Below are 15,258 nucleotides of genomic sequence, written 5' to 3'. Positions count from 1 at the left end.
TTGGACTTTTTCAACCACTTACCACATTTCCTGATTGCCTGGTTATTGATAATTCAAAATCACTAAAATCTGAAAACCTTAAATATTCTTCAAGTTTCAGTTGACATTTTGGTCTTCTAGGGTCAGCTTTCTCAGAGGCCATGAGGTCTGTGTGGAGATACAATTGCTGCCCCTCTGGAGGGCAGACCATACCACATGCTCCAAATCAGAGGTCAGGAGGGCATTACTCTTGGGATCACATACCATCCCTGCCTGGCAAGGAAACCCTATTATCAAATTACTATTTTTATACTTTTTAAAGGAAAATAATTGTCATATTAACATGTCATGTTATCTATTCTCCATTACAGAGTAGATAGGATTAATACTTATTACATGGAGCCAAAGATTAAATAATTCTCAGATTCACTGCCTAATGGGTATGGGATTTCCTTTTGGAATGATGGGATGTTTTGGAACTGGATACAGGTGATGGTTGCACAGCATTGTGAGTATATAAATGTCATTGGATTGTATACTTTAAAATGGTTAATTTTATGTTATGTGAATTTTACTTCAATTGAAAAAATAACAGTAATTCTCAGGGAGCATAGAATTTCTCTCACAAGAGTCTAGGAATTTCAGTCGGTCATCATTGAAGTCATAAAATTCCTCAGAGATGTGGCCATATGCCCTCCTTCCCCCAAACCCATATCATTTGAAGCCAGCTGGATTTAACCTACTACTTAAAGATTCCATTTTAGAAAACAACTTCTAGCAGCAAATTGTTGGCACAGAGGAATAGCCATAATGGAGGACAACAAAAATAACTTCTGACTAATTTCTGAATATGTCCTTTATAAGGATATTTTATTATATAACTTCATTAGTTAAAGTACTTTCTTGTTGTTGCATTTTAGAATATATGAGGTAGATTTTGGTTTCATGAAGTTTTAGTCGTATTAAATTAACAATCAATATATTTTAGTTGAATTCACAAGCTTTGCTATTCTCACTGCAAATGAATTCATTTATTCAGTCAACAAATATTTTTTGAGTACCTTTATGTGTCAGGTTACTAGGTCCTAGGAATACCAAGATGAATAAGGTGTACTCCCTACTCAAAAATTTGTGATCTAATAATCACATTAGTTATATAGATGACCGTGTTTCAAATACAGAAATCTAGGGGCATCTGGGTGGCTCTGTCAGTTAATCATCTGCCTTCAGCTCAGGTCATAATCTCAGGGTCGTGGGATCAAGCCCTGCATCTGGAGCCTGCTCAGTGGAGAATCTGTTTCTCCTCTCCCTCTGCCTGCCACTCTCCCAGCTCTTGCTCTCCTGTCTCTCTCTTTCTCAAAGAAATAAAATCTTTAAAAAAAAAATTAGAAATCTAGATCAGAAGATGAAGGTGAACTTCAAGGTATCACAAGCCTGTTTGTCAAAGTCACCACTATATCCCCCATATATAATAGGTCTGGCACATTGAAGAAACCCAACAAGTATTTTTTTGATAAATGGATTAAGTTTTCCACAATTGTATGCTATTTTCACTGTTTTATGTAGTTCTTATGCAGACCAGCTTTGAGTTAAACCAGAAATGCCCAATATATTGGCTTTAATCTAAAAAGGGTAATGAATGCATTCTTTCTTACCCTCCTCAGTGTGCAAATATCATTTTCATATCAATCTTCAAATTGTCTGCTGTTAATTCATTTATTCTGCCCACAGTAGTGGGCCAAGGACCACAGAAAACATTGTGGAAAACTCATCCATTCTCCTCTACAACTTCCTTGTTCCCCTCAGTTACCACTCCCGTGTTCTCTCCAAAGATTCTGATTTCTACACCAGCCTTTACTCTCTTCCCAGACACTTGGATTTAGTGGCCTGGTTTGAGGCTGATTACCTTGATTTGGTCTGTGATGCCCCTACTCAAGGCAACTTCCAGTATCTTAATTCTGTACCAAACTTTGGCCACAAAGAAGTGGCAGTCTTGCAATGGTCCTGAAGAACCAGGCTAAGACTTCTAATAACCCTATTTGTTAGATGCACATATTTTTTAAAAAGTTAGTATTATTGCTCAGGAATAATTAGCAATGATGGCCCAGCCTAAAACAAGATGGATTAATATCATACATTATAAGACAGCTAGCAACAACACACTTTTTCCGAGACTCCTGAAACAAAGCCAAACCAAGTGATTTATCCCTGATCATTACCTCACCTGCCCAACCTGCCCTTTGGATATATTAGGAAGATACTACAATGAAAATAGCAAGCTTGTAGTTCATCCTCTTTTGGTTAGAAGGGGAAGTGTTGCACCCCCAACTCCAAGTCCAGTGGGCAGAAGAGGAATAAGAAAGCCCACTAGGAAGCCCAGTAATGTACCACTGAGGGGCTAGGCAGTGGCTGTCGGTGCAAGAGGCATGCTATCTCTGTCAGGCATTCCTGCAGTGGGCAAGTTTTGCCTCAGGAGGACTCACACATGTACCCTACAAGGAAGGCAGAATTTGGGTGACTGGCAAATATCTTCAGAACTACAGTGTTATTCAGAAAGAAGCAATAATCTACCAAGAGAGAAAGAGATGTTTGTTTCTGGTCACTTGCCTGTCCTGCCCAACACTGCAAAGTCTAGCTTTGGAAGTGGGAAGGGAGAGACATTTCAGAACCAGACTCTCTAATAATCAGGGCCCCAGGTCAGTTCTGCCCTGAAAAGAGGGGAAAATGAAATTTCAATTGAGAATGAGGTTGAAGTCTTTAAAAAGACAGAATTTTAATAACCAAAATGAATAGTCATGAAATCTGAAAGTCCTAGAAGTTCTAGAAGGCAAGATGGGGAGATTCCACAGAGCTCTATAGAAAGCAAAGATTGGAGAAAAATAAATCTTTTTCATGTCTAAATCCTCTGAGTTGAGTCATAATCAAGCTCTCCTGGAACAGAGTTCTATCAGTTGATACGTCAGAGTAGATATCAGCTTCAAATCTGCCTAGCATGTTAAGTTCTCAAGTAGGACCACCCTCATGGTTGCAGCTTCACAGGGGCTCCATGCTTATGGTTTAATGTTCTGTGGTCATCATCTTGAAGTTCTTAATATTTTCATATTCAAGTTTGCATTTTGTAAATGAAGTCTGTTGGGGCAGTGCAGCATGTGCCTGGGGTCTGGAGCCTTGGTTCATGCATAGTCCTACCTCCCACCACATTCCCAAACGCGTTCTCCACTACTGACCATCCTATTCTCTGATTTCCAGAGTCCCATCCAGCCTCCCCTTCACTGCCCCCACCCAGTAGTTGCTGCTGCAAGGCCCTGTGGGGACCGGGATGCAGGTATAGGAAGGTTGGGGTCATATGGAAATTGACAGTGCCATCCCCATCCTGGACTGAAAGTGCCAGTGTGTTGGATGGGGAGCCTCTGGCCTGTCCCCAACCCAGGAATCTAGTGTATCTGGGAGTCTCTTGTTCACTGTGGGTGGGAAGAAGGTCTCCTCATCCCTGACCAGAGAGCAGCAGTGCATTAGTCTAGTGGCTAGTGACTGGGTGGGTGCATGGGTGGGGTAACTCAGCAGTTCGTGGGCCACAGGGCATTAGTTTCTTTCTCCCCCTGCTCCCCACTCTGTCTCTATGTGTATATATATGTATATATGTATGTGTTAGGACAAACTAAACTTTTCCTCTGTGGGCTGAACTAGGCACAAAACAGTCCACACTATATCACCCCCAACTCCTACTGCACATATCACCAGTTATATTTTATGCCTGTACTGTTGCAACTAAATGGTGTATAGGCCCCCTGTGAGAGACTTTGGGGTTTGGGGTGAGCACAGCAGAGTAGTAAGTATACTAGAAAATGTTCTTGGATATATATGGTCAGGGACACAATTGTTAAATTCTCTAGAAGACATATAATGTGTATTCGTATTATTTTTATCATAAACCAAGATGTCACAAAGTAATGGTAATCAGTGACAAACATTTTGCTATCTGATTTGTGTAATTCTCCATTATTAAAGGATGACAGACCCTAAAGTGGGGCTATATCCTCCTTAAATTGTTATAGTAACAAGACGGCATACAAAAATTCAGAGATATAGCATTTTTACACAGTCTCCTTTATCATTCTAACCAGTATAGTCAAGCAAGCTTACTTAAAAAAGATATATATATACTATATATACATATTATTATCTTATCTTGTCTGTGACCCAAATCAGTGCATAGAAAACCCATATATATATATATATATATATATATATATATATATATATATATGTATATATAATCCTCTGTGGAAATATGGGCAGAATTAGTTCTAAGTTGTTAAATGTTTAGGACAAATCATTAACATTCTGAATTCCAGTTCATTGATGCAAGATGTGACTCAAAGCCAAAATAGAATGTTTGGTACAAAGCAGGAAGAAAAATTTCCCGCATTTGCAGTTCATGTTACAAACAGATTCTTTCTTCCTCATTAAGCAAAGCTAGTTGAAATCACCTTTTGATTGAACACTTAATCTTCTATCTGAGGTTTTACTGTTTTTACAGGGAATGCAATGAGAATTATCTGGTCTGTGACCTAAATCAGTGCATAGAAAACCCTTCTCCAAGGGAGATTCTCAAAGAAGAAGTAGGATATTTTGCTCTACTAGTTCTCTAGGTAGTGGGTATGCAGACAGATTCTATTTTCCTTATTGTGTATGTGTCTTGGGTTTCACTAATGGACATTAGTAATTTTTTGCACAGTCTTAAAACTGTCATTTACTTAAAATAAATTGAAAACATTTGTTAAAGCCAAGATTAGGATGTTGGCTTTTCAGACAACCTATTGGAATTTCAGAGGTTTTGCCTGTGAGATATTGTTGGCAAGAACAATTTCATGAAATCAGGAAAAAAAATTTAAACATTATGTTGGCATGGATACACATAGTTGGAAACTTGCTAAGATCAGCTTTTGTTGCTTTTATTTTAGTTACTTATCTCTTGAATATTTTCTCTTCCTGATTCATTTTCCCAGTTGTAGCAGAAACTGCCAGATGTGCATCTAAATACTGCCCCACCCACTTCTTCCACTATAAAAAAAGATACATGTCTGGCCGGCTATACAACATGTTCTTGCTCCTTCTGCTATTAGATACAGTCATGTGAGTAAGTCCACTTGAATGAAATTTGAGTAGTCTTGGCCTGTAAAAACCTCCCACACATGCTTCTCTAGGATGGTAGCCTGCCTGCAAGATGGTACCCAGTGATTCCTGACTCCTGGTATTTATGTCTCTATGTAGTCCCCTCCTTCACTGAATATAACTGACCTATATAACTCAGAATATTGCAGAAATGATAGAATGTGATTTCCATGTCTAAGTCATAAAAGATATTGCAACTTTCGTCTTGCTTTCCTTTTTAAAAGTGTTCTTTACACCCAATGTTGGATTTGAACTCACAACCCTGAGACCAAGAGCTACAGCTCAATTGACTGAGTCAACTGGGCACTCATCATCTTGCCCTTTAGATCACTTTCTCTGAGTGAAGCAAGCTGCCATGTCATGAGGACATTCAAACAACCCTATCGAGAGGTCTCTGTAGGAAGGAACTAAAGCCACCTGGCTACAACCGGCATTAATTGAGCCATATTGGAAGCAAATACTTCAGCCATAGTTAAGCCTCCATATGACTGTAACTACAACAGGCATTTAACTGCAAACTCTGGCTCAAAGACAATCCAGAACTATTAAGCTAAGCCACTTCCAAATTCCTGACCCACAGACTATGAGATAATAAATATTAAATTGTAGTTTTAAGCTGCTAAGTTTGTTTTGCAGCAATATATAACAGATGCATCCAGTCAGCTGAATGGCAATGCTCACAATCTTGGAAACCATATGTTGAAGAGTTCAGAGCTGTAATCATCTCAGGTTCCTGAATGACTATATAGAGGAGAGACTTCTCTAGTTTCTCCACCCCAACATCAATCTGGACTACATAGAGAGAAATGAACTTATTTAGAGCCATTAAATTTGGAGTTCTAAATTTTACAATAGTTCAGCATGTCCCAACTAATACATCAACTTTGTATTCTATTTCTTTCTTTAAGTCTTACGTATATATGAGGATATTATTCTGCTGCATAAGGATCACTATGGAATAGTTCTTTAAACACTATCAAAAACATTTCATTGGTTTAAAATTATATGATTAGATATTGAAAGTACTTTTCCTGCCTGCAAATCCTATTTTATTTGCCTAACTCTGGCATAGATGCACTTAATACAATATATTAAGTATTAGCACTAATAACCTCACCCAGATTGACTTGCTTGAAGTCCTGTGACTTCAGTTCCTGTGAGTGTGGCTGGTAATGGCTTACAACTAACCCTTTTAGGGAATTGCCATCAACCAACAAGAGCCAACTTAGGAAATTATGCTCCCTCCATAGATAACCTATAATCAATGGCCAAATAAAATGATGGCATGAAAGTCCAGCCCTGTTGCCACAAGGAATGACAGGTCTATGGTGCTGTTTATATCCAGAACTCTCCCCTCTGTAGATTGGGCTAAGGCTAGACCTTATGTAATACCAGATCCTTACTTGGCAGCTCTTTTTGCTTCCCTATCACGTTCCTCTCTCTCCCTTACAGATTTTTTTTTTTTTCTGAAGAATACTCTCTCAATAAACCACATACACCCAAATCCTATCTCAGATTCTGCTTTTAGGAAATCTAATCTAAGACTACCTACTTTCATGAAACTAGACAGGAGAGGTGAGATCTTCTCAGTTATTTATAAGACTGATATATTTGATTCATGAGTGAAGAAATGTATTCTCAGTGCAAAACCTTGAAAAGACCTAAAAAAAGAAAAACAATAGAGAAAAGTAAGAAACCAAAATCTGATAATTTGAAGATATCAACATAATTGAAAATTTTTTAAATCAAGGAAAAATATACAACATAAATCACCAATATCAGAATAATAGGGAGATTATCACTACAAGTCTTTCATTGAAAAGATAACAAGGTATTATTATGAAAAATGTGTATCAAAATTCTGACAACTTAAATAAAACGGGTAAATTTCTTGAAAAATGCAATTTATCAAAGTCAACACAGATTAAACAGAAATACTGATAGTCTTATACCTGTTAAAGAAATTAAATATATTGTCAAAAACTTTCCAAAACAGAAAACTCTCAATCCAGGTGGTTTCATTGGTGACTTCTACCAAACAATTATGGGAGAAATAACATTAATCTAATACAAACTCTTTCTTACAACAAATAGAGAAGAGGAAAGACTTTCCTACTTGTTTATGAGACCATCCTAATCCTAATCCTAAAACTTCATAAAGACATGACAAGAAAAGAAAATTATCTACCAATATCTCTCATGAATACAGACCTAAAAAATTCTTGAAAAATTTATTAATTGAATCCAGCAATATATAACAGGAATAACATACCATGACCAAAAAAGATACAGTCCAAGAACGTAAGGTTGGTTTAACACTCAAAAATCAATCAGTATAACCACATTAACAAAAGGAGAAAAAACCCCTTAGATCATCTTAATTTTTTTTAAAGATTTTATTTATTTATTCATGAGAGACACAGAGAGAAAGAGAGATGCAGAGACACACACACAGGCCGAGGGAGAAGCAGACTCCATGCAGGGATCCCGACCTGGGACTCGATCCCAGGTCTCCGGGATCACACCTTGGGCTGCAGGCGGCACTAAACTGCTGCGCCACCAGGGCTGCCCAGATCATCTTAATTAATGCAGAAAAAGCATGGGTCAAAATTTATTAGCCATTTATAAAAACACTTATCACAAACTAGGAATAAGAAGGAACTTTCTCAATTTCATAAAAGCCAGCTAAAAAACCCGCAGCTAATATTACACTTAACAAATCACACATTGGATGTTTTCCCCTTAAAATTGGGAACAAGGAGTAGAAGCTCATCTTCCTAACTCCTATTCAACATTATAATAAAGGTACTAGCTACTGCAATCAGGTAAGAAAAAAAAAAAAAGGAAGAAGAAAGAAAGAATAAGAACTGTATCTTTCATCCATTCTGTGTGTCTTAACCATCTAGTGCCCAGAGGCAATGTACCCTCACAGCCTGTTTTTCCAAAGTTACTTCTCTTTTCTTACCTCTTATGTCTTAAAAATATGTACTTCTCCCATTGTTTCAGAATTGTCACAGAGAAAAACATCTGAAAAACTATTTCACATGATAAGCTCACAATTAGAAGTACTATCTCTCCAAAAGATATCTGCATTGAAAAAGCATGTTTATAAACAATAATCACAAAGGTAAGATAACAGAAACTATAGGATGGGAATATATTAAACATTTAACATAGTTATTTCATGTAATATGGCAAGCTAGGCACCTGGTTTGTCCTTCTTTAAGAAAACAAAAAAAGTTTCTAGATTATATTTTTTTAAATATTTAAAATATCAATTAATTATAAGAAAGTAAGGAATTCTAAGATTAGGGACAAAAAGGAGGAAACCCAGAGAAGCAAGTGTAGCATTTTAGTCCGTTTTCTCTTTCAAGGCATTGACTAAATTGCATGAATTTGAACTTTGGTGATCATGGACTCAAAAGACCCACAGAGCAAGAGACAAAAACCAGGGCTCTCCAAAGGTAGTAGTTTGATAGAAGCTCCTCCCTAACTCAGTAAAGCTGAGACATCAAAGTTCTAAACATTCAGTTTAAGCATGACCTTGAAATAAACTTACTCCTTTCCTGTCCTTGGGGTCTACAAAGAGAATAGTCTTCACTCTTAGCATTGAGCAGAGGGAAAAAAGTATCACCAAGGATTTGGAATCACAAGATGACTCTCACACAGGTTTGTAGCACAAATTCATAGGAACTGTATGTTACCAAAACCTTACGCTAAGAATCTAAATTAGTGTCCCAGATTTGTAGTGCCCCTATATGGCTGGTCAGCATCAAATGTAAATTCAATCTGGCAAATCTTACCATAGTCTCAGATTTCAAAGAGTTCCAAGACGTAAAACTTCAAATAAAACAAATAGCTAACCAGAAAAAAGTGGCAAAACACACAAGTAAAAAGAATACTATGAGTGATAAACAATAGAAACAAATATTGCCAGAAATATGTTCACATATATTTCAGACACAAACTATAAAATTAAAATGCTTACCATGTCTAGAGAAATAGATAAGCTTCAGAGTGTGTCCAGGAATAAACTATTTCTAAAACATATCCAGCAATGGGTAGAAAAGATAATATATTATGACCAACTGAGATTTATCCTGATAATTGAAGATTGGTTTAATACCAGTAAGTTCATTGGTATAATGCACCACATTAACAAATTAAAGAAGAGAATTTGTATGATCATCAATGGTTGCAAAAAAGTATTTGATAAAATTTGACATTCATTTATGACAGAAACTCCTAGCTAATTAGGCATAGGAGAGGCTTTTCCAGCCTTATTTAAAAGTAAATAAAAACTCAAAATGTAAAAAAATTTACATTTAATGGTTAGTTATTAAAATAATTTTCTCTAAGATTGGGAACAAGACATGAATGCCCACTTCTGTTTAACATCATACTAGTAACTGAAGAAAAAAAAAAAGAACAAAATATAAGCAGAATAAGAATTGGAAAGGGAGGGACATCTGGATGGCTCAGTTGTTGAGCATCTGCCTTCAACTCAGGGCGTGATCCTGGAGTCCTGGGGTCGAGTCCTTCATCAGGCTCCCTGAGGGGAGCCTGCTTCTCCCTCTGCCTATGTCTCTGCCTCTCTTTGTGTCTCTCATGAATAAATAAATAATATAAATAAAATCTAAAAAAAAATAAGAATTAGAAAGGGAGAGAATACTATCACTCTTCTCAAATGATGTTGTAGGTAAAAAATTCAAAATGAGCCACCAATAAAATGTTTCCAGTTTTACTGACATATAACAGACAACCAATACAGTTTTAATGACTATGAATTTAACAAAAGTTTCCAGATACCAACTCAATACACAAAAATTATATTTCTGTATAGTAGCACCATTTACTAAATGTTATCTCTGTGTATATACATATATATATATATATATATGTGTATACCACATACATATTTTTAAAACCAGGTATTACCTAGGTATTAATCTAACACCAAAACTTTTAAGAAAAAACAGACTAGGGGATCCCTAGATGGCTCAGCGGTTTAGTGCCTGCCTTTGGCCCAGGCCGTGATCCTGGAGCACCGGGATCAAGCCCTACATCAGGCTCCCTGCATGGAGCCTGCTTCTCCCTCTGCCTGTGTCTCTGCCTCTCTCTCTCTCTCTCTCATATGTCTCTCATGAATAAATATATAAAATCTTAAAAAAAAAAACAGACTAGAAGATTTTATATTGTAAAGATATCTATTGTCCCCAATATGATCTATAAGATCAAAGCAATCTCATTCAAATCTCCAATAGATTTTTTAAGAGAGGGAGAGAGTGGGGGGGAGTGGCAGAGGGAGAGGAAGAGAGAGAATCTTAAGCCGGCTCCATGCCCAGGACACAGCCTGACACAGGACATGATCACACAACCCTGAGATCACGATCTGAGCCAAAATCAAGACTCAGATACTTAACTGACTGAGCCACCCAGGTGCCCCTCCAATAGACTTTTTAAAAGTGGAGCTTTAAAGTCATATTCTAAAAATTAATATGAAGAGACAAAGGACCTAAAATAGCCAAGCCACTCTTAAAGAAGATGAATAGGTTTAGGGGACTTGCCCTACAGTTTTCAAGACATAAAGCATTAGTTCTTAAGATAGTATTGTTTTGATGCTGGATAGAGAAATAGGTCAATAAAGTAGAATTAAAGCTCAGAAGTAGATCCTGGCATGTATAGATAGTAGATATGTGACAGAAGAGGTATTGCAAATGTCAGGAAAGGATGGATTTTTCAATAAATAATATTGGATAAAGATACCCATATGGGAAAATATTACATTGACTCTGTATCCCACACAATAATAAAAATACATTTCTGAAAGAAACAAAGACCAAAAAATCAGAAACAAAGTTAAAGCCTTTGAAAGATAATATAGGAAAATATCTTCATGGTGACAGGATACAGAGGATTTCTTAAACACAGAACAAAAAATGAAACAGAGAGGAAAAGGTTGAAATGTAAACTATATTAAAATTAAGAACTTAGAAGATTCATCTATATTGATACATATAGCTTAGTTTATTAATTTTTATTTCTGTATAGTTGCAGTAGTTTTATATACTGTTAACAATTTACCACAAATATAGCGACTTAAAACACTGGGTGTTTTAACCCATTGGGTGGCTCAGTGGGTTAAGCGTGCAACTCTTGATTTCAACTCAGGTCATGATCTCAGGATTATGGAACTGAGCCCCACGTGGGGCTCTGTGCTGGGAGTGGAGCTTGCTTAGGATTCTCTCTCCTTCTCTTCTCTGCCCTCCCCCTTGCCTCTCTAAAAAAAAAAAAAATAAGAACTTCTGATCATCAAAACACATCATAAAGAAAATACAAAGTCAAATCACAAACTACAAGATATTTAAGATCTGTGTCTAGAATATATAAGAGCTGTTACAAATCAGTAAGAAAAATAACAAAATATTCAGCAGATAAATGGGCAAGAGCCTTGACCAAACATTTCACCAAAGAAGAAACTTAAATGCCCTATAAACTCATGAAAGCATGTTCAACCTAATCAGTTAGCAAGAAAATGCAATGAGATGCCAATTCATGCCCATCAGGCTGACAGAAATTTAAAAATAGACAATACCATATGTTGATGAGCATTTGCATTAATGGGAACTCAGCTGTGCTGGTGGGAGTATTAATGAGCACAAAGACTTTGAAAAATAGTTTGGCACTATCTCATAAAGATGAGTAGAGGCATACTTCACAACCCAGGCATTCCACTCCTAGATATATGCTGCAGTAACTGCTCCTCATGTTCATCAGGATATACACAGAAGAACATTTGCAGAAGCATTGTTAATAATAGCACTTATATTAGCAAAGGTTCTCCAGAGAAACAAAACCAACAAAACATTGAGAGAGAGAGTGAGAGAGAGAGAGAGAGAAGAAAGAGATTTATTTAAGAAATTGGCTCAGGCCACTTTGGAGGCTTGGTAAGTCCAAAATCTGATGGGGAAGGCCAGCAGGCTAGAGACTAAGGAAGGAATTAAGAGTTCAAGTCCAAAGGCAGTCTGCTGGCAAACCAGAAAGAGTACATGTTGCAGATGCAGTGGGAAGACAGTCTGCTCAGAGAGTTCCCTCTGGTTCAGGGGAGGTCAGCCTTTTGTTTTATTCAGGTTTTCAGCTGATTAAATCTTATCTGGAGGGTACTCTGCTTTATTCGAAGTCCACCAATGTAAATTTAAATCTCATCTGAAAACACCCCACAGAAACATCCAAATATCTAGGCACCCTGGCTCAGCCAAGTTAAAATTAACTATTACAGCCTAAAATTAGAAAAAAAATCTAAACATCCATCAAGGGTAGATTGGATAAAGAAACTGTGGCTTATACATATAATAAATACTAAATTACTATTGTGGTAAGCACAATTCTAAATTGCCCCCCTTCCACCCCATGATTTCCTTAAACGCAGGTAGAACCTATGACTTGTTTCTAACAAATAGAATTGACAAAAGTCATGGGCTTTTATTCTTTTTATTAGGTTACATTATATAGGCAAAGGTAGTGGGATATTACTCCCATGGTTTTGTACGTGTGTGTGTGTCTCCATATATGTATGTATGTATGTATGTATGGTGTATGTATATACACACACGCACTCCTATGTCTATGTCTATGTATTTCAGCAGACTCTTCTCCCCTGCTGGCATTGAAGAAGCAAGCTGCCATGAGTTTTAAAACTTCAAGAAAATGGATTCTGCCAATAACCCCAATACACTTGGAAGCAGATCCTTCCCCCAGTTAAGCCTCCAGAGGAGAATGCAGCCTGGCTGACATCTGGGCAACAGCCTTATGAGACCCTGAGCAGAGCACTTAACTTAGGTCACAAGTGGAATGTTTACCCTGTGGAAACTGAGATAATAAATGTGTGGTGTTTTAAACCACTCTATTTGTGGTGATCTGTTAACAGCATATAAAACTACTGCAACTAGACAGAAATAAAAATCAATAAACTAAGCCATATGTATCAATATAGATGAATCTTCTAAGGTTGACCAAAAAAACAAAAGTCATAAAGAATACAGGCAGTAGGTTCCGTTTGCATTATGTTTGAAAGCAGATAAAACCCAACCGATATATAATTTAGGGAAGCATACATAAAAAGTGAAGTTATAAAGAGAAGCAAAGGAAGAAAATCACAAAAGCTGGGACAGTAGGTTACTGTAGAACTCACACGGAGCTCTAAGATATTAACAATGTTCTACTTCATAACCAGAGCTCATAATATTAAAAATAATTTAATTTATAGAATGTACACAGTGCATCCCTATACTTATGGTTAGCCACTCCCTACCCCCCAACCCTCCAGCTCAATCCATCCTTCTATGGTGGAGTTATTTGAGGTCAGATACACCTGAATTCAAATCTTAATTCTGTTACTTCTTTGCTGTATGATCTTAATTAGAGCTATAAAATCAATATCCAGTCTCCAGACTTTCCAGATGAAAGGACTATAATAAAATATCAGTTGAAAAATCATTACCTATTAAAGAAAAATACATACAAAATCAACAATTTTGAGTTCTAACATACACATAAATACGATGGATATATTTTTAATTAAAAAATGATACTAATCAACTAACATTGGAGAGAGACTGGTACTCATATCCTGTTAGCATTGTAAATATATACAGTCTTCCAGGGGAGTAGGTTTAATCATATTTGAAATGTGAAATGAGATATTAAAGTATTGCCATTCTTTTACTTAGGATTTTTACTTTGAGAAATTTAAAGTTATTTAAGAGGGATTCCTGGGTGGCTCAGCGGTTTAGCGCCGCCTTCAGCCCAGGGCCTGATCCTGGAGACCCCGGATCGAGTCCCACGTTGGGCTCCCTGCATGGAGCCTGCTTCTCCCTCTGCCTTTGTCTCTGCCTCTCTCTTTCTCTCTGTGTGTCTATCATGAATAAATAATAAAATCTTTAAAAAAAAATAAAAAAATAAAGTTATTTAAGAAAATAATGTTAAAAAGTCAGAATCAAGCAAATGTGTACAATAGTGTTTAAGGCAGAAAAAGTTACGAAAGCAGAACTTGAAATAATTCATTTTCCTTGGTTTTTGTAAATTACCAAAGTAGAGCACATTGACATTAAAAATAATGTGATAAGTATATTCCTTGTATTGGTATATGGATATATTAAACAATACTAAATGAACAATCAGAACCAAACATGCATTCACATACTGTCTATATGATTTAAAATATCTGCAGAAGCATTGAAAATATTAAAAATAGTTAAAACAATAGAAATAATTGTGTTAGGTTTATGGGAAGGTTCAATGAAGCGATTATGATCTTTAAAATAAGCAGCTACATATTTAACTGGAGGCATATATTTAATGATGGAATTTCAGGAAGTGTTATAGACAGATGGTGAAACTATTTGTGCAGGATGTGGGGGTGGGTAGGGGAAAGGGGGACCTAAAATCTCACCACATGGGAAGTTTCTATAATCAGAGGGTTTTCTCTGGATTGTTTAGGCTGTGGAGCCAAAGGGGAGAATCATACAGAAGATTTCTCAAGAGGAAAAAAACTGGAAGAACTATACTTAGAAAAAAATGAGGTGGTAAATTAATTTATCTTTAGGACATAAGCTGCTTTCTTTTAGTTTCTGTCTCTCTCTCTCTCTCTCTTTTTCTTAAAGCAATTACAACTTAATGATTTACTTCAGTATGTGAGAGAGACTTCTAGGGTGAGTATGGATCCTGTGTGCTTTGGTCTGACTAATTTCTTTCAACATTAAGTGAAGTCTGAAAAGTCTAACAATGAAAGAATATAGTCATTCACAGGATGGTATCCAATCACTTCGATGGCAGCAATTTTAAGATAGATTTGTTCTAAGTCTTAGTAATTTTAGTAAATTGAGTATTTTAGCAAATTAAAGCCAAAAAAAGAATGAAGTGCTATTTCCAACCACAGTCCAGCATAAAAGAAGGCCCAGGAGCAGGAAGGGAGGTTCTATGTGGCTATTACAGCTTTCAGGTTAGAGCACAGATTGGAAACTAGGAAGAAGACTCCTTTATCCTTTTTTTTTTTCAAGTAGGCTCCATGTGGAGCCCAACACAGGGCTTGATCTCACAACTTGA

General features: G+C 36.6%; 1 protein-coding gene across 1 annotated transcript in view; it reads left to right on the top strand.

Moving 5' to 3' along the window:
* The window catches only part of LOC144324414 (uncharacterized), an 85,932-nt gene extending 72,894 nt beyond the window's left edge, over nucleotides 1-13,038 (top strand). The window contains exon 4 of the mRNA XM_077915855.1: nucleotides 12,801-13,038. The gene's annotated coding sequence lies outside the window, so the exon portion shown is untranslated. The remainder of the gene's footprint in view (nucleotides 1-12,800) is intronic.
* The last annotated feature ends 2,220 nt before the right edge of the window (nucleotides 13,039-15,258 follow it).

The sequence above is a fragment of the Canis aureus genome, chromosome 11, assembly GCF_053574225.1.
Source record: "Canis aureus isolate CA01 chromosome 11, VMU_Caureus_v.1.0, whole genome shotgun sequence".
NCBI lineage: Eukaryota > Metazoa > Chordata > Mammalia > Carnivora > Canidae > Canis > Canis aureus.
This window is presented reverse-complemented; position numbering and strand designations above follow the sequence as displayed.